Source organism: Drosophila guanche, unplaced genomic scaffold (assembly GCF_900245975.1).
Source record: "Drosophila guanche unplaced genomic scaffold, DGUA_6, whole genome shotgun sequence".
Classification (NCBI taxonomy): domain Eukaryota; kingdom Metazoa; phylum Arthropoda; class Insecta; order Diptera; family Drosophilidae; genus Drosophila; species Drosophila guanche.
In genome coordinates this window covers 554,785-575,458 of record NW_022995758.1, presented here as the reverse complement: position 1 = coordinate 575,458, position 20,674 = coordinate 554,785, and the positions used below count along the sequence as shown (strand labels likewise).

General features: G+C 41.8%; 2 protein-coding genes across 10 annotated transcripts in view; both read right to left on the bottom strand.

Moving 5' to 3' along the window:
- LOC117590509 (proteasomal ubiquitin receptor ADRM1 homolog) overlaps positions 1-10,056 on the bottom strand; it is a 19,679-nt gene extending 9,623 nt beyond the window's left edge. The window contains exon 1 of the mRNA XM_034283197.1: positions 10,042-10,056. The gene's annotated coding sequence lies outside the window, so the exon portion shown is untranslated. The remainder of the gene's footprint in view (positions 1-10,041) is intronic.
- Positions 1-20,674, bottom strand: part of LOC117590506 (neurobeachin) — a 200,752-nt gene that overhangs the window by 157,247 nt on the left and 22,831 nt on the right. The gene's annotated exons all lie outside the window — the stretch shown is intronic.

The window sequence follows — 20,674 nt, the reverse complement described above, 5'->3', positions numbered from 1 at the left end:
AGAGGAAAGGTGGAGGAGGGCATTGCGTGTGGGTAGGAAGGTAAATTGGGGTGGGGGGTGGGAGGGGGGGTGGGGGGGGGGGTGGGGTGGGGGTTTGGGGGGGGGGAGGGGGGGGGGGGGGTGAGTGGATGAATGAATGGCTATGCCAGCAGCTCTTCCAAAGATAAATATTCAATTAACGAGTGCGTACCCCGGAGTGGAACACAAGATAAACTGAAGGAGGTCTGGGGTGGATCCACACACCTATCCTACTCCTTGGTCCATGCCTTCAGTCATTCTGTTTCCTGATGTTCCTTGGGTGTCCTGTCGTGGCACTCTGCCCGCCCCCCGTTGCCACGCTGTTCACTCGACGATAGCGTCACAAAGGAACAAACTGGCTGACATTGTTAAAGCCAAAGTACAACATTGCAAGATGTGATAAAAAAATAAGCAGAATAGGAGAAAAAAAATTAAATAAAAATGAAAAACAACGCACACAACGAGACAGAAGAAAAAAATATAATAAAAAAACGAGAAGGGACGTGTGAGACGCTTCTTACGCGTCACAACTTTTATACTCGGCACTCAGTACTACATCTGCACCTTAGCGGTTATTTTTCAAATTCTACATTTTTTCTTCATCTGTCATCTATATCAACAACACTACTCACACCAACACGCTCGCCGCCCTTCCCTAGACCCACACACAGCAGACTCGCGGCAGAGGCAGAGGCAGCGCCTTCACACAAAAAAAAGGGAAGGGACGTGTGAGACGCTTCTTACGCGTCACAACTTTTATACCCGGCACTCAGGACTACATCTAGATGTAGAAGACATCGCCAACCACTAGATATCGTTCACATTACAGAACACGTAGTAAAAGCCTACTAAATAAAATGCATCAAACAAATTGGATCAGTTAATATTTTCCAATTTTTGAGATATTTAAAACAGCAATAAAATTGGTACATTCTTGGACCGATAGCTTTCACAGCAAATTTTTCGAAAGTGGCGCCATCTATGAAAATTTCTTGTACGCAACACAACTCTTTTTCTAATAAAGAGCATTCAAAACCGAGTCTTGGTTAAAAGTCGGTAGACGCCGAGTGAAGCAGAAGCAGAGTGTGAATGAGAGAATGTTAAAGGAACAACAAAAGCTGCTGGCCAGGGTGGGTTTAGCCATTGAAAATTAATTTCTTCATTGTGGCTATAATAATGATCCGATCAGATCCCAATTTGGTGAACTGATAGATATGGCCATTCTCTACGGAATGGCGTTTTTAGTTTTTTTTTTCACCCTTTTGCGGGGGCGGAAGGGGGCGGGGCTAATTTTTGAAATAAACTTGTAACAGTGTGAGCATGCAGCAGTCTGGATGCAAAATTTGGTGGCTCTAGCTTTTATGGTCTCTGAGATCCAGGCGCTCAACAAGACGGACGGACAGACTGACAGAAAGACATAGACTCGGCCATTGATGCTGATCAAGAATATATATACTTTATGGGGTCGGAAACGTTTCCTTCTGTGCGTTACATACAACCGTTATTCGCACGAATACAATATACCCTATTTACTCTTCGAGTACCGGGTATAACTAGAAAGACGGGAAAACATGTTTATAACCGAACAGAACTCCGGGGCTGGAGGAAACTCCGTGGCCATTCAGTCGGGAAGTCCCTATCAGATTGCAAGACAAACAGTTGCACCAAATGCAGTAGAAAATAGTGGAGGGAAAATGGAAAAGGAATTTTCTCGAAAATAAAATAAGATTGGATTTTCATCGAACGAAAAAAACGAAAAACAATCGAGCAATAGAAAAAACTATATAGGAAAATACATCGGTAGAAAAAGATCAGTAAAGAAGGATGGATCGAAATAAAAAGTTAAAACAAATAGAAAAATACATTTAAAGATGTTCCAGAGGAGATAAATACGGCGTAACTTAAACGATGGATACAAAAATAGTTGGATAGCAAAAACATATCCATAGCATTCGTAACAGAGCATTCGTAATTTTAGTACTTGCGAAGCAATCAGCCAATTGTTCCACTGTGAAGACATGTGGTGACATTCCTTAGGGATTGTATGGAAAGTAACAGAGCGAAGCGAAGCGTTTAGGAATGGCGTCTCGAAGGATGGCAAGGATTGCATGCAAGTGCTATAGGTCCGACGGCACCAGTCATCATCCACTTATGTATGTACGTACATGGGAGGATCTTCAAACAGCCTTACACCCATCAGGCAGGCAGGCAGGCAGGCAGGCAGGCAGGCAGGCAGGCAGGCAGTCCAGCAGTCCGGCAGCCCGTTTGCCATTCATTTAGATTCGCATTACCATTCGCTCATTTACTCGCTCACTCACTTGCTTGCGCATTCACTCATTCATTCACTCGTTGCAACAAGAGCCTTTTGCTTGACTGCGCCACTTTTGGTCGCTCATTTTGGGCTGGGTTTGACTAATGTTTAGCAGCTGGAACCTTGAGCAGACACACACACACTCGCAGGCGGAACCATCATCGACATGTCAACGCTCCTCGTTTAACGCTAGCCAGGACACGCCCTCACATACACACAGAGAGAGTAGTGTGAGGGCATTGAAAGCTAAGTAGATGAAAACCCGTCTAATGCCTAAAGAGAGCGAGCAAGCAATCATAGCCAAAACGTTTCAAATATACTCTAATACGAATCCTTTTGGCTTACGGAATAGCAAACATAGAGTCCCAATAGATCTGTAAGATATTCTAGGGGTATGAAACCCATTCTAAATATAAAGCTTCTTTGGTTTCTTCTTTACCAAACAATTTTCGTGTTTCCCAAGGTTATTATTATGAATTCTTCTTCAGTGTTGTCTCTGTGAGTCCTTTCATTGAATATGTCGAAGATCTGTACACAGCTCACCTGACCCTGGTGAATCGCACCTTTCCGGTTAGAGTATATAAGACCGAACATAATAATGAGGCAGGAGAGGCACACGATGAACGATGGTTGCAGGCCCAAAACCATGTGTATGTTAAGTGCTTAATGCGCGCACACACAAACACATACACACACACACACAGAAACATAGCGTAAAAATAAATAGAGAGAGCGCGCAAATAGGAGCAGGACAAATGCGCCTAGCATGCCTTTTTGTTATATAATAGAAAATCCTTAATAACATTTTCTTTACAATTGTGCACACGGCCCAAGCACAGAGGGAGTGAGTGAGTGAGTGAGAAAGAAAGAGAGAGAAAGAGGGTTGGGGTTGTGTTACTAAGATTTGTCAGGAATGACACAGGTCCCTCTACGGGTGCCTCCTGTTCCTTCATCTTGCTTGCTGGCTCCTGCTGCTGCTCTACTTGAGTCGCCATCGTCACTCGCTCGTAAACATTTCACGCTTTGCCGAGCAATAAGTCTGTCTCCCTCCCTCTTCCTCCATCTACCTATCTCTCTGTGCTTTATATTTTTTTCTTCTTTTCCTTTACCCCTGTATATTTTTTATTTCTCCTTTTTGTTGACTTTGTCGTTCTGTTTGTTCTGTCAGTTTTTGGAGTATTTGTTTATGGCAGCCGAAAAACTCCGGCAATGGCCATCACATCTCATCGTCAGGTGGGAGTTTGGCAAAGTTAATATCCTTGGTCGAAAGTTGTTGCAGACTCTCCTGCTCCAGACTGATTTAAACGAATATAAACTGCTGCACAGCGGCCAGGATGTTGTTTACTTGGTTATGACTGCGCCCGTAGCTGAAGCGGTGAACAGAGCCCCGTACTGATCCGATTAATGTGCAATGAAATCTATCTCACATCATTCAATGAATTGAAATACATATGTATGTACATAGTTATATTTGCACACAGCTTTATGATGGCGAAACAAAAGAAAAAAACCGAGAAGGGACGTGTGAGACGCTTCTTACGCGTCACAACTTTTATACTCATCTGCACCTAAGCGGTGTTTTGTCAAATTTTCCCTCCCCCTGCCGATGCCTCTTCCGACTTTTAACCCACCCCGTCCCACAGCTTATATTTGTTTTTTTTTGTGTGCGGGAGCTGCCTGTGCCTCTGCCTCGAGTCTGCAGTGTGTGGGTCTAGAGAAGGGCGGCGAGCTAACGGAGCTTGTTGGTGTGGGAAGTGTTGTAGATGGAGATGACAGATGAAGAAAAAATTTAAAATTTGACAAAACACCGCTAAGGTGCAGATGTAGTACTGAGTGCCGGGTATAAAAGTTGTGACGCGTAAAAAGCGACTCACACGTCTTCTCGTCTTTTTTTTTTTTTTTTTTTTGATGTAGTAGAAACCTCTTATTAAAATTTCCAGCAATTATTAAAAAACTAAATCTTTTCTGTTGCACGAAGCTTTCTACCACTTTCTGTCGCTGAATCTTTGCCATTAACAGCATTTCAAATCGCTGATTGCAAGAAAATATTTTTTTTTTTTTTTACAGTATCAAAAAGCAAATCTGACAGTTTTATTGATTGGTTTCAAGTAATGATGAATGCATTTTAAATAAATCAAACTAAGTCAATTGTTCAACCATACTATTCCTTATACTCTCTCTCCGCATCTCTTCTCTGCCTCTGACCCTAATTTGAAGAGTTTTAAGTGGCGTACCAGCCAGCTACGCGTATGAGTATAAGAGTATATCCCTTGTCATTGTTCAACATCATTAGGCGATAAATTGACCTTCACGTATGGCCGACAGAGAGTAAGGGTAATGACTGTGGGGTGTGGGGTAGGCTGCTGTGGGGTTAGACTCATGGAGGATTGTCTGTCCGTCGGTCGGTGTGTCTGCCAGCTCGTCGCGAAGGCGTTGATTGCTAACCACATAAGCCGGCCTGGCCACTTGCCTAAATCCTCAAAGCAAGTGGGGGGAGGCGTCCAAAGCCAACTCATGAGGTCTTGAGCATGTGCCACAAAGTGTAGATGGTTGCCAGTGTAGATGTGCCAGATGTGTATTTGTGTGGCAATATGTTCTCAATGCAGCCTCTCATGCCTCCTCAGGCTCGTCGTCGTCGACGTACAGCAGTTTCATGTCTCGTGCGCAGCACACAATGTGTAATAGTTATTTGATAATCTACCTGTTATTGACCTCATTTTTAAGCGATTATGCCTTGGTGAGTATCTGTGTGCAAGTATTTCCCACACACCCCCACCACCACCACCATACGATACGAAGTGTGAAACGACATGATATTGGCGTGTAAATTATGCTTTGCTTGTAGGTTATCCACAACCGCATTCAACACACTTCTTTCTCTTTCTCTTTCGCTTTTGCTTTCGCTCTGGCACTTGCTCTTCGGCTCTCCTTTACCTGTCGCACTTGCCCCTAGCCCATGCCTCAGGTCATGGGCATCTGTGTCGAATATGCAGTCTGAGATGAAAGCCAGAGAAAAATTAAAACATAAATTAAGCTTGAAGAGTTCGCTTTAAAGCGAAATGGATTGGAATAAAAGGCTCTTTCTAGCACTTGGTTATCGATACAAAATTGTACTTAGCCAACGATTACTCACAGAAACTAACTAAATTTCTGTCTTTGGTTTGATTGAATAATAATTATTGAAAGCTCACACTTTTCAATGTTTCTCTCTTCTTTGATGCACAAAACTGTTTTTCAAAATAAAATATCGACTGTTATCGACTATCGAAAAATGAATACATTTTTTAGCAGCTTGAAACTGCTCTTTTGAGCATCTAAAGATTTCCTTTTTGCTTGAAATTATTTTAAGTGACTGTCTCTCCGCTTTAAACGGAAATTCCTTGAACATTTCCCAACAATTATCGATATCAAGTGTAGAATAAGCACACACACAGACAGAAAGAGAAAGAGAGCGACAGAGACATAGTTGCCACCCATTTGTATGTGTCGTTTTACTGGCGTCACACAAAAACCGAAAACCCCCAAAAAAGCATTAGTGAAACGAGACACGAATGGTCCTGGCGTGACACATTGTGTGCTTGGGGGGGTTCTTGTTGTTTCTTTTTTGGGTTACATGTACACAAAGGAACTTAGATGAGTGTATGTGTGTGTGTGGGTGAGTCTCTCCCTCTAACTCACTCTCGCTCTATCTCTATCTATCTTTTGTTCCCGAAAACTACGCTCAATTGCAACAATTACAACAAGAATATTGCCCGTGAGCCCATTTGTACATCATGTCGAGGTGTCTGAGTGTCGTATCTTTTTGTGTATGTTAGTGTCTCTGAACAATGGCCTCACACACACAGTCACACATACCCTGTAACTCACTCTAAGCACACAAACACACACACGATTATACACTCTAAGCACACACACACACCCATAGACAGAGGTCGTGTTATAGCCATTCAATGTGCGTGTTCAATGGCAAACACAATGCTTCAGAGCGAGGACGGATGGAGGGGGAGAGGGGAAGGGTTTAAGCCTTGTGTTCCTGCCCCCCAGTCACATGCTCAAATTGCATGCGATGAGAATGTGCAACAGCCGTGTTCGTCTATAAGTCTCTGCCGCCCATAACCCACCGTGCCTGATGCCTAATGCCGTATACCACATGACACACCCACTAACGCCCTTAGCTACTGCTTGCTACAAATGACTAATTTCACTTTTTTTGTATTCCCGGCACCTCTTGCCGCTTGCTTTGCCCCTCCTGTGTGCCGTGTTACCTTTTTCTGATTTTTTGTTTTGTTTTTTTTTTTGTTGCCTTTGTTGCAAATTTCATTTTGATACACTTTCTCTGCCCCTCTGCCACAGCAGGCAGGCTGGCACATACCTGGCTGGGCATCTGGCACACACCCACCCACTGCACCACCGACTGTATTGTTTAACACGTTGGCACTCAAAATTCTCTCTCACTGATTGCCAGGGACGTAGTCGTTCATTCCGCCCAACCGTCCGAGCCAGTCAGTTGCTTAGCCAAAAAAAAAAAAAAAAAATAGAAAGAATTATAAAGGTGGTGCAGCATTAATGGCCGAACCTTTGGATACCCTTCAAAGAGTTATATGAAATGATTTTTTATCGATAACCGATAAAGTTTTATCTTCAGGAAAGAATTACTTTGCAGGATATATTTTCGGAGATATCGATATACCAGAGTTATTGCTCATCAAGAGATTAGTTCATTTTGTTGCCTAGTCGGTATTCTTCATGGCTCAACCAATGTCAAAGGGTATGCGAAACCAAAAGAAACCGAACCATTTTTGTAGCATACTTTTTGGAGCGAACCTACATACGCTCTCACACCAACTGCACACCTGCACGCTTGTACAATCGCAGTAGGTACACCTGGGGGATGCCGTTGCTGTGTGTGGGTGTGTGTATTTTTTATTGATTCTCATTTGCTTTGCACACCATACCACCACCCATGTGCAGCACACTTGGCTCACATCGGTTGAGCAGCCCCTTCAATCATTCAGTCCGCTGATAAGGTCCCCGAAGCGCACGCCCCGCACAGACTGCCCCCGGGACCGGTGCCGTCGGGCATGTCAAGGCCTTTGGCCAAATTGGGACTTGCGCTGGGGTTGGGGCTGTTGCTGGTAATGCGTCAACGGGACATTCTTTTTGGGTCTTCGTTTCGTGGAACTTACCTGAAAGGAGACGAAGAAGAAAGAACGAAAGTTTAATTTTGGGCACTTTTGAATGTGAGGGCTTTGGCGGGGCGTCTCATTTTCTTTTTTGTCTCATTTTTAATTAGATTTCATTCACTTGAGTTTCTGTTTGGTTTCTCTAACTGAGCTAATTACGAATTGGTTGGGGGTGTAAATGAAATCTAGTTACTCCAAATTTGTAAGTTGCAGGTTGTCACATGGGGGGCGCCATTTTCAGAATGAACATGACTCTCGCGCAATCGAAATGTCATTCAATTTGATTAAAATTACAAGAGAAATATTACATTTGAATTATTGCACTTGCAGCTGCAACTTCTATTTATTGAATTTTCAATAGAACAATTCTGTTTTAATAATGATAAAACAATGAACAATTAAACATCAATGTACACTCTATTTATGCATTCATATTTATGTACATACATATATACTATGTGCATTGCATTGAAAAACCAACACTTACGATGCAGCCAAGCATTTTATTGTATTGTTCTGCCCACAAATACACACACTGCATTCATCCATAAAAAGACTGCCCCCAAAATAATTCTCTCTAATTGGACGCTTAAACAAATCGGCCAACTTTATTTTTCAGTCATTTACCTTTGAACTCTTAAGCAAACTTTAATTTCTGCTGCTGTAAAATTCATTAGTCATTAGAAGGCGGACCTGCTATTCACCAGAGATTTGGAAGATCATACACAGCCACAGCTAATTTTATACAATTTCGAAGCTAACAAAACTTAGGGTGCAGATTTGTATAGTTTTGAATGTTTTCATTGCATTGATTTGCTTGTCAATGAAAAAATGGCTACTCATCCGCCGCTGAGAACTATTTCAGAGAACTATTTGGCACACTTTTTCCTTTATCATCCTCTACTTGCTGCCATTCTATCTGTGTAATCTTCTTAGCTTTGCGGCAAAAGGCAACAACATTTTAAATATTTTCCATCGAATTTGCACAGATTTCTCCCTTAATCGAGCACATAATGCAGCTTCCCCAAAGAACAAAAAAAGGAGAAAAAAACATAAATAGAAAAAAAAACAGGAATAAAAATAAAATTGGAAACTTTTTGGCCAACACTTAATCCCGGAACGAAATCCCCTACAAATTGTTGGTACAAGCAGCCACACACACACAGATACACGCACACACACATACACATACAAACACACAGATTCCTTTACCAAAAAACTACAAAAATGTGAAAAATTAAACGAGAATTTACTCCTCTCTCTCTATCTCCTGCTCGCGCTGTCTCCCTGTCTCTTTTGAATCCAGTTCTGGCTTTCGTCCTTGCCTTTTATTTTGTGGGTGTGTGTTTTTTTTTTTGCAGCACCACTTCCTGCATTGCACTATGGTCCCAATGACCACTTTTCATGGCCAAAAGCTAATTTTTAAAAGTTACAACCAAGACGTGGTTTTTGGCGCTCTGTATTGGAAAAAGAGTGACCATCAAAGATGCGTACCAGAAATTTGCATAGATGGCGCCACCTTCGAAAAATTTGCTGTGAAACCTATCGGTCCAAGAATGTACCAATTTTATTGCTGTTTTAAATATCACATAAATTGGAAAATATTAACTGATCCAATTTGTTTGATGCATTTTATTTAGTAGGCTTTTACTACGTGTTCTGTAATGTGAACGATATCTAGTGGTTGGCGATGTCTTCTACATCTAGATGTAGTCCTGAGTGCCGGGTATAAAAGTTGTGACGCGTAAGAAGCGTCTCACACGTCCCTTCTTGTTTTTTATAGAATCTTGCACTGCTAAACATATTCCCATCCTTTTTTGCTTCTAACATTTTCGGAAAAAAAAAATAAAAACAGATTTATCCTTAAAAAAGGCGGTGCCACGCCCATTTTCTAAAAAAACATGCCACGTGCTATTCTTAACTTATATCAAAAAACTAAATCAAAATATCTTATTTCGTTCGCGAGTTATTAATTTAGGACAACAAAAGTGGGCATTGGGACCATAGTGCATTGCTTTGGATTTTTCATAAAGTTTTGTGCATTGTGTAAACCCAAGGACCCAGGACTGTATTCCACCACATCACCCATTTCTCTCGCTCACTCTTTTTTCTCTCTCTCTCTCACTCTCTTCCGCACACTTCCTTCCGCAACAAGGTTTGGGAAGCACTGTACGCATAGCTAACTAACCACAAAGCGCAAATAGAACCGCTCTCTCCTTTTTTCTCTCTCTCTCCGTATCCCTGTGTCTCACTGGCTTGCCTCATGGCTTGATGGTTCCATGTGCAGCAGCAGAACTTGACAAACAGTGAGTGCCCCATGCCCCGTGCCCCATACTCCATGCCTCCTTTCCCACATTTGTGGTTAGTGAAAGCACAACCACAGTGGACAGAGGCGAGTGGAGATGGATGCATTTGAGTGCAAATCAAAGTTTTGTTTTCGACCAAGCTCCAGGAACTCCTCATAAAGCCTCTTCAAGCTCCCATAACTTTTGTCATATGCGTAGGAGGAGGAGCAGCTACGCCGTCAACTCCTGCTGCTGCTGCATGCCTCCCCTCCCCATATTAAAAGGGCTACGATGCTGGAGAATTTCCGTTCTCTATGCAGTTGGTTTACAACACTTATTGCTTGCCTCTGGACATTGCCACCACCACTCCAGCATCCAATACTCATCTGCTGCCGCTTGGAATGTTCAATATAAACCCCACTGTAAAACCGATTGCCTTGCAGCAATCGAGAGGGGGTGCAGGCAGATCAGAAGGACTAGCTGGCGTTGGGTCAAAATGAGATGCTGCAAAAGTTGGCATAGCCATAGCCATTGCATAGCATAGGGGAATGTGTTTGGGTTTGGGTTTTGGGATTGCAAATGCGCATCCGAATGCGAATGCATATAGTACAGTCGGAAACCGGAATCGGTAACGGAATGAATTGTGAGCCAAGTGAATTGAATCGCCTTCTATGCGAAACATATTTTCAATTACAGAGTGCTACAACTTTTCCCTGGGTTTTCCTGGTTCCTTGGTTCTCGAATGAGTTGCACCAACAATAAACACCCACACACACACACCCACACCCACACATACACACGCACACACACACAGCGGGAAAAGTTGAATTACTAAAGTTGAAACAAAGCCAGATGCCGTCACTCAATTAGCCAAACGTAGGTAAATGGTAAATGGCATTTGGGTATAGTTTTGCCATAGCCCACAAGCATGGGCATGGGCAACGGCAAAGGAAAAGTCAAAGGAACAGGCAGAGTTCTACTACTCCTTATCGATAAATTAGTTATAGCAGTTCCATGACTGTACCTTGACTTTCCTTTTGTCTGTTTGTTATGCTACCACCTAAGCAGGAATTCGAGTACATTTTCTCTATAATTAAACATTGTTAAACTATTTTCGAAGGAACATAATCGATGTTGCTTTGATTAAGTTTCTGTGCAGTTTTAGTTTTAGTCCTTGTGGACTAATTACAACTTAAATATCTGAAAAGTCGCTCTAATACTGTCCAAATGATCTACTATCAGGGAATAAAATACTGGTTATGATTCTTAATTAAATACACAATTATCGATTAAGAATCATCCACAGAAAACTTCTTGTATGTGCCCTTTTCCAAGTTTAGTTTTCAAAATTATAATTTAAATAGAGAATAACACATTTTATGGCAACTGAAGTTCTTCCTTTGCTCTCATTTGATGCCAAAAACTTCCGCCCATGATGAACTGTTGACTTCGTGTGATTAACCGCCCAAAAAGTAACCTAAAAATGGGGTAAGGAAAATCCTCTGCCCAGACTAAATGAAAACATTTGAATATCAAGTGGCGTAACCAAAAGCATGGCTCAAACGAAACCCAAATCCGTACCATATAAGAGGACACAAAACTTTACACCTTTTCATCTGGTGTTGTCCAGAGGCCCCAGGTCAAACTTGATTTAAATTCTTAATGAAATTTTATAGGCTGACAGGCTGTAGGAGCTTCGGTTCTTTGGCGCTTGGGTGCTTGTTGGGACGGGTTGCAATAGTTTCGGGGCACAAGCTTCAAAAAGCAATTTATTATTTAAAAACTAGCCCCGGACGAGAGACATCAAAGTGCTTGTATACAACACGAGAGCCAACGAACAGCAGCAACGAGCAGGACGTAAGCTAGACAAAGTTCAGATAAATAGACACGGAGGAGTTGTTCCTTCTAACGACTTCTGGCTGAAGCTGAGGGCTGGGCCGCTTGGGGGCTACACACCGAGTCATACATATAAAACCCCAGCAACACAGCAAAGGGCGGGATCCATCCAAGTTGGAGAAAATATTCCCCTTGAATATTTAAGAGACGACACACGAAAACACACACACTCAGCACTCTGACTACAACTCCAAATCCGACTCGCACCTTTTTGCGACAGTTTAAATATTTTAGCAACAGGTTTTTGTTTTTTCTTTATTTTTTGTGTTCGTGCTGGAAGTGCGTATGGGGGGTGGCGGCAACAAAGTTTCTATCCGAAACCTTTTTTCGTGGGCAGATTGAGGGCATTTTAAATAATTTAAGAATGAATAAATAATCCATAATCCAGCCAGCCTCAAATCAAGCCAAAACTTTTCCCCCGAATGAAAGGAAAATAATATAATACAAGAGCAAGAAAAACTTCCAAAGGGTCTCCCAGTGCAAACGGAATGTCGGAGGGCAAGGAAAAGTGCCAAGAAAAACAGACAGAACAGTGGCAAAAATGGAGGGCAGACTTTGGGTATTTATTGATTTGGAATCTATAAATATTGAAGTGAAAATTTCGAGAGGGATAGCGAAAGTGCATTTAAAATTGGAAATTTGAATATTCCCCTCTGGTAGTGGGAAAATTTATGGAAGGGAATATCACGAAAGCGTGAAAGTAGAACCACAAGGTACTGAATTTAACACGCTCTCAGAAGCACTTGCGTCCCTAGGGAATCATCCTGGAAGCATCTCAAGAAATTGCGGAAATTCGGAATTACAGCCACTGCACTATGGGCATTTTCACACTTTTCTTGCCAAAACTCATTTTTTAAAAGTCGATGAAATAATATTTTGTTAACCGATATACATAAGAATAATACCAAATGATCAGTGCTCACCACTTTTGAGATAACAGATGTCAAAGTCAGCTGTTTTCTATATCAAGCGAAGATTATCGGAGAATAATTTTGTGCATGAAGTTCAACTAGCAAAATTTTATAAATTTAAGTGCATTTTTTACAATGGGTTCGATTCAGTCAGGTATTTTTAATATGTTTAATGCCTAGTTTTTTAACAAGTCTTTTTTTGTGACGAAAATTTGCCTATAATGTGTCTGACAGCTCCCGGAGGCATTAAACTAAATGGATATTGTTGAGTATTCAATTTTTGATCAAATGTATATCATCTTTTCTGTGCGTTTTCGCAGATATTTTAATTTATTTATTTCTAATTGTTTATATTTATATTTTATTATTTATAACCTTAGGAGTACAAATTTGAGTCGTTTGCAAGGTGGAACTCAGTGACCAAGTAAATTGGAAAAGAGGATGCAATTTAATGCATTGGGATGCATTGCATTTAAGTGATAATACCTGTCACTATATTTAAGAACGATAATGGTTCTTTGAGGGCCCTCTGAAGGCATTTTAAACAGTTTTTGATCAATTTAAACAATTTCACGGGAAACTTGAAACAATTCGAGAGAAAATATGAATAATATCTAAATTCGTGTACAATCGTGACAATTGCAGTGTCAGCAACTAAAACAAAAAATATTATTTGTTTTGGAAGTTATTTATTTTTGCATAGTGCATTCGTTGAGGCCATACCATGCTCTATCCCCCATCTCGCTCTCTTCCCATCTCTCTCTCTCTCGCTTAACCCACATCCGCTCTCTTTTGCTTAACCCACGAAATCACATAAACCTCTGGTTCTGGCCCCACAGTCCGGGACTTACCCAAAACCGTAGCGAAGCGAACCGAAGCGTTCCCATCACGTTGCCTGTTTTATGAGCGGCAACAAATAAAAAATATATAACACAAAACAGGAAGAACAAAGCTAAGGGGAAAGAGTGACTGGATGACTGAATGGGGCATCAGCAGCAAGGATGTAAGGTCTGGAATGGGCTAAGAGGAGCGGAAACTATGGCATAAAATTTTCCAATTTGCTGTCTCGACTTTTCGGCCGGGAAACTTTCGGAACACTTGCCGCGCTTTTCTGCTGCGACCCTCCCCTGACCCGCACCGCCCCGACCCACTCACGAATGTTTGTGTCTCTGCAGCAGCCTCAGTCCCATGTGTGGGTGTTTTGGGTTGGTCAGTGGACCGTATGATTCAGCGAGAACCTCTTCTGACTGGAGGCTGGACTGCTCTCAACTCTTGCGAGGCATCAACTTCCTCGCTGTCTTTGCACTCACCTAGCAGCAGTGCATATTGAATTTTGAGATGCGGCAAATGGCATTCAACGTTTGGCCTTTAGACACCAGACCCTCACTCTCTGTCTCTCTGTTTTTAGTCGCTTAAACCATGTTTCCATGTCTCTTTCTACACTTTGTTGAGAACACGTTTAGGGCACATCCTCGATCCCAAGTGATCCCAGCTTGCTTTGAAATGTATTCTTCGCAAGATGCACAAGCGAAAAGTTTAAAAGAGAATGCCAGAGAATTCAAAAAACAAATAACATAACGAGGAAAATTTTTGCGTTGCTCCTGCTCTCAAAATTGCTTCTCTTTCTTTAATCCGCACTTCATCTCTCTTCTTCTGCATTGCACATCTTTATTTTCGTCTTTTTTTACTCTGACTAATTTAGCGCAAATAAAAATGTTGCATAGCCCCAAAGAAAAGTCGTGGGAAAGCGGGGGAAAGCCTAAGGAGAGGCGGGAGTGGGAGGAAAAGTGTAAGGAGAGGTGGAAGTGGTGGGAAAAGTCTAAGGAGTGGCGGTTGTTGGGCGGAGGACGAAGTAGTAGCAAAGGTGGTTCATTCGCTTCATTTCGAATTCATGCTGCCTTGAACCAGCCTTGGCTTCGCAAATAACTTTGGTCTTTGCCTGACAGACCTCCCCAACCAGTAGTCCGCCCAACTCAGCCCACCCATCCATCCTTCCATCCACCAAAATCCCCTGCCTGCCCCCAATTTTCTCCTCTATCTGCCACTCTGGCAACATCTTGCCTTGGGGCAAAGTACTCTCAGAGGATAGCCAGGGTTATAATGGACTAGGGGCTGTGCACGTTTTAACATAGGATTATTTTTGTTCCTTTACTTTTTAGTCCATATAACAATTATTTTGTTAAGAATTTTTGACCATTTTTTAGTTATTTTCCGTCCTAAGAGAATTATTTTTTAATACGAAATTCGAAGAAAATAAGATTCCCAGAGAAGTTAACAGGTCACTTTTTTTTATCTTTTATATTCCCTCAATAACCATTCCAGATCCTGTTGGTTCTCTTTTCATTACTCTGGATTCCAGGAAAAACCTCTTACAGGGTAACCAAAATGTCTTAACCCATTGATGGTGGCTGGAAAATAACTCAACTCAAATAAACTTTGTTTTTCTCGCCTTTCCTGGCTTTTTTCTTTATTTTTTCCCATATTTTTTTTCCTTTTTGCTCCTTTTTTGTGTGGGCTTTACCTTTTGCTGGTTTTAGGGTGAAAGAGACAGAGGAAGAGTGAGACCACGGAACTAAAAGATGGGGGAACGTGGGCACAATAAGTTTTTGGCCACATTGAAAACAACTCGGGCTTTGGTCCAGAGAGCTGGCACCGCTTCTGGGTCCTTCTACTTGTTCGGTTGTGCTCTTCTGTCTGGGTTTGTGGCTTGGTCTTCTGCTGCTGCTGCTGCTCCAGCTCCTGCTGGACGCCCACGGGCATGGTTAGCCAGTGTAATTGAAAGACTCTGGCTGTGGCAGGTTCTGGGAGTGGACTCGTGCCTCATTGCCGCCTTGTTGCTTGGTAATTAAAAGTTTTCCCTATGCCCGAAGCCCACAACAGTGGCTGCTGCTGCCGTTTGTTGCCGCTGTTTTGTTGCTGCTGTTTGTTGCTGCTGTTTTTCTAGCAATACGTCAGTTAGTCAATCGTCACCTTCGTCATTCCTAGGCCACATTTGAAATTAGTTAAAGTTTTTGAAAGTTGTTCTACCTATAGAAACTAGAGGGAGAGGGAGGATAAAAGAGCTCTCCTCCTGAGGAAAAAGAAAAGTTTTATTTTGTGGGGTGGACTGGTGGGAAATTAATTAAGCAAAGACGCAGTTTTACTGATGAAAAGCTGCTCTCATTATCAAATTCAGAAGAGAGAGCGGCCAGGAAAAAGGAGGAGCATAAACATAAGCCGAAGGGGGTCCACACGGATGCCACTTTGGAAGAGAGAGAAAGAGAGAGAGAACACGTGGCGGCATCTATCAATCCATCAATCAATCATTCGTTGGCATCATTCATCAATGTCATTCCGTGTCATTGTTTTGCTTTCTCCATTTCCAATCTCCAATCTCTCCATTGTTGTTGCGCTTCTACTTATATTTTCTTACGCTTTTGTTTCGCTCAATAGAAGGAAAAACCGAAGAAGAAGGAGCAGCAAAAGCAGGAGTAGAAGCCGGACAGACAGTAGAAGAAGCTAGAGGATTAGTTGGCAAAAGGTAAGCAAATCAAAGCGAAAGCGAATTTATATTAGGCTTCACCTCTTGGGCTTCGGTCAATGGAAAAGTATTCTTCGTTTTTCGCTTGATTGAGATACCTGAAGCTCTTCCCGGATCTTATCTAAGCAAATTCCCATACAATCTTAAGGGCCAGTAGAAAGGAAAGAGACACAGTGAGAGAGTGTTGTTCTTGGCTTCTTTTGATTTAAATTTCTTTAATATTTGCAAAAATAAGCATGCGTTTTAAAATGAGATGCGTGCAAAAAGATGCTTGCATTCCAATAAATATAAACATAGACAGTGGGAAATATTTCTAAGGCAATATAATTAATCTGTCTTGAAAGTAACCTATTCAATTCCAGAGATATCTTTACGTTTCAGACTGTAAAACCGGCCGCAACTTAAAGTTCAAGTTTTTTGCGCTTTTCTTTTGCTTCCAAAATGTTCTTTCTTTTTCAGTAATTTTCTTTTGACCGACGAATATTTAAATTTCCTTCATTGGATAAGCGAAGGAGGGCTGTCTCTGGGCGGGTGTTGCGGATGGTTGGGACATTTTTCATGCTGATCCCGAAGCATTTTCACAGCATACTTATGCGGGAAAGCGGGACTGAGGGACAGGACAGCAGGCAGCGTGCCAACTAAGCCAAAGAGCTTTCCTCAGCTCTTTTTAGCCTTCTTAGCTCTCTCGCTCTCTGCTCTCTGCCTCTCTCCCTGTCAGCCTGGCTCCGTTCTCTTAGGTTTGTCCTCTCGGAACCCGTTTTGGCTGCATTGCAACAAATATTTTAGCAGAAATGTTGCAAAAATGTTAGCGAAAATGCATTCCAAGTTGGACCCAAACTCTGGACCCCGGGCCACCGAGTCCGGAAAATCCCTGCAACAACTCACCCTTTCCCACTCTTCAGCATTTTCCCTCCGTTTCTGCCCGTCTTCATCCAGTGCTGCAATGACATCTTATTTGGCAGTCGAATGAAAAACCCCAAAAAAACCTTTCCAACGACAACTAAAGGGCGAAGGGAAGGGTGTGTGCCCCTTTCTAACCCTTATTTTGAGAACACCCCACCAACCTCCCTGAAGCCCACTGACTCTCTACTTATCCACACATCTCTGCCTTTCCTGCAAGAAGTTCTGTCTATTTTCAACTTCCTTTTTTATTTCCGTAATCATTTATATGCAAATCGCTTGCCGTGGCATCCTCGCACACACAAACATACACACACACACACTTGCCACGCCCACTTTACTGTCGAAAAATAAAAGACGTAGAAGATGATGATGCAGATGATGGTGGAAGGATAAAGGATTCTTCTCCATTGGAAACAACCACCCCCCCCCCCCCCACACACACACACAGTTGAGTTGCTTTTCTTCGATTTGCCATCAAAAATCATCCATCGCTTGAAGTTTTCGTTCTACTTTTTTCTCCATCTTTGTTTCTTTAGAAGGTACCCTCTGTGGACAGAAAAGAAGTATGTTGCCTGGGAGATGTTTTGCAGAGAGATAAATATCGAGATATGACATGACAATTTAGGCTTTTTGCCCACAATAAAACATTAAGCATTTTAAACTAGATTTGATCGTAGTTATTCCAAGAACAAAATAAAATCACTAATTTTGAAATGATTTGTGTGGTTAATTTTGTACAAAATCTAATTTGTATTCCCCTAGGTGAAAAGGAAAAACTTTATCTTCTTCTTCTTCATCATCTTTGAAAGGGTATCCATAGGATCGACCCCTAGCTTGACATGTTCTTTCATGAATTTCATGAATTGTCATGAATTCCCGGTCCCACTGTTTATAGTTGTCGGTAGAACTGGAGGGTAAGCCAATCATTGGGCAATGCCCCTCTCTCCAACCACGCTCAATATATTTTGCTTTTTCTTTTCCTTCTTTGTTTCGCTTGGAACTTGTCTTATATTTTCTTCTTTTTTTTTTTTGTCCCCCCAATATTTTCCACTGCATATTCCAAGGCATCCCATTTGCATGTGTGTATGTAATCTCTCGCTCGCTCTCACTCTCTCTCTCTCTCTGTGAGCGAAACAACTAACTTTTCCCGCCGTCATTTACAAGTTTTTCCTCAATTTCATGGTGTGGTGTGGCAGCCAGAGTGAGAAGGCGAAGCTGGAGCCAGCAATGCGGGGGCTCATTAAAATTGCACAACACTTTGATTTGCATAAGCCGCAAGGCTTCGAGCAGTGGCCAGGGGCAGTGGAGTGGAACAGCTGAAAAGGGAAAGTTTGTCATGCCCCATTCCACCCAGTCCCCGCCCACCATTCATGCCTCTGCCACAAAAGTCATTATCATTCAGCAGCGATTCTTGCATTATGATATTGAAATATCCATCTATTCTACAGCCAAACGCATGCGACCCCCATTCAATGTCGTTTATTCCATATCCCAGCGCTTTCATAGAGGAGGGGGATAACTCGTAGCTAAAGGCACGGAGGAAGGACCCCCTTTTCCTCATCACAGATGAGTAAAGGCAAAAAAGAGGGCATCGCAGATGAGGAATGGCAGCAATAGGGAGAATCGGTAATTGGGAAATGACGAAAAGCACATGCAGCAGCACAACAGAAGGTCGCAACATTCGCATAATTAATTCGCGAAAAGGCTTTCCTTTTCCGAACAATAACGGACTGGAGTTCAACAGATAATTAACCCAGATAGAGATGCCTTTAATCGTACTAGAAACGATTTAATTCCTGAAATACCCCACATCTTCGTAACATTAAAGCCATTATTTGAATTGATAAAAATTTAAAAACAATATATGTACATTTGAGAGTTTTCATTCAGCTACATTCGCAGAGTTTGGGTCTTCCTCGCCAAGCATTTTATTTAAATACTGTCATTAAAGTAAATGCAGCATAAGCGCAACGACTGTGCAACGCTCAAGAAAAAGAGACAATCAACAATCTGTGAAAACTTTCTGGCATAAAGTATAGTCGGTAAAGTTGCTTTTATTGGATGGAAAATGCGACATTTTTTGGCATTGCAAATGAACAATTTTTAAGAAGCTTTTCTTTAATACAGAAATGCTGTAGAAAACTCTACAGAATTCTTTCCTCCGTTGGCATTGTCTAGCCAGCAACGTGAAAAATACTCGTACATATGTGCATATATCAAAGTCAATAACGGGAAAGAGAGAAAGCCAAACAAAGTAGATATTTAACCGAAATAATATTGTACAAAAAAGGAGAACATTTTTGTATTTTTTACAATATTCCTTGGGCTGCTCAGACTCTTTCTTGGAAGACTCTTATGGTTACATTGCCTCAAGGAGAATTGCATCAGCTCGACACAAATTGGGGTCGCCGTACATTTGGTTTTTTTTTTGTTGTTTCTTTCATTTTGGGATGCTGTTTTTGTTTCAGCTAAAAAAACAAAAAAGCCTTAAACATATTTGATAATTGAATTTGTAATACATTTTGTTCTGCTTTCAGGTCATCCTTTTGCCCTTCTGCTGTTCTGCCACTGTTTCTGTTCTTTCGTTGTTCTTGGTTGTTAAGGGATAATTTTCGTCGAAGGAAAGCCGAAACAAAAACAGAAGGAGAGGTAGTGACGCATTGAATTAGCTTTCACTGTGCGTGGGTGTGTGTGTTTATTTGAGAAGAGAAAATAACGTTAAATAAATACAGAAGGCGACACAGACACCCACAGATGCATTGTTTTTCCACTCCGCTTTCCTATGGAGACGGTGACGGAGGCGACGTGGAAGAAATTGTCACACAAATTTCATTTGATTTATTTGCCAGTTTTCTTTTCAATCCCCGACATCCACTACAGCGACGACGACGACGACGACGACGACAACAACACCCATCGCCGTTCCGTTCCGTTCCATCCCATTGGCAGACCTTTCTCTTGTTTTGCCATTTGTGTGTGCTTTGTGTTGGCAATTTTCACCAAATCAAATCAAAATCTCCGAGAGACGACCCAAAGCCGACGGTCGTTGCCTACATTTTGCGGCCAGACCGAAACCCAAAGCTTACAGTGCGTTTCGGTTGTACATTTATATTTGGAGAGGGAGAGATGGTGGACTTTGGGTCAAAAAGTGGCAGATTTATCTGGGATGAGTATGGATTGCAATTATTTATTAATACAGAAAAATAATACAATTAGTTTATCCACTTCTTTTGATAACTAAAGCAGAATGGTGCTGCCACTCATGTATTTTCGAGTGTTGCCACTTGGTTTGAAATCAATCGAAAGGAAGTGCTTTCAAAGGTTAAAGAAACTTTCATAATTAGTTCAAGTTTTGATGGTATTTTATCCCTGGGTCTTATGGCATTGAAACTTACTGTTTGTCCATCTCCTCTGCACACACGCACATAAATCTTTCTCGGTTCTTATTCACTTTATGATAGCATCTTGTGGGCATATCGCTATAATTGTTACAGTTATTCCTCTCTGTCTCTTCCTCCCACTATCCTTTGCTGCGACCTTCGTTTTTCTCTTATATTTTTCCTTGGCTAAGCTCATTATAATTAACCAATCAATGCGAGAACAGGCGACACAACAAGAGGCAAAGTCAAATTCCCTCAGAGATCTAC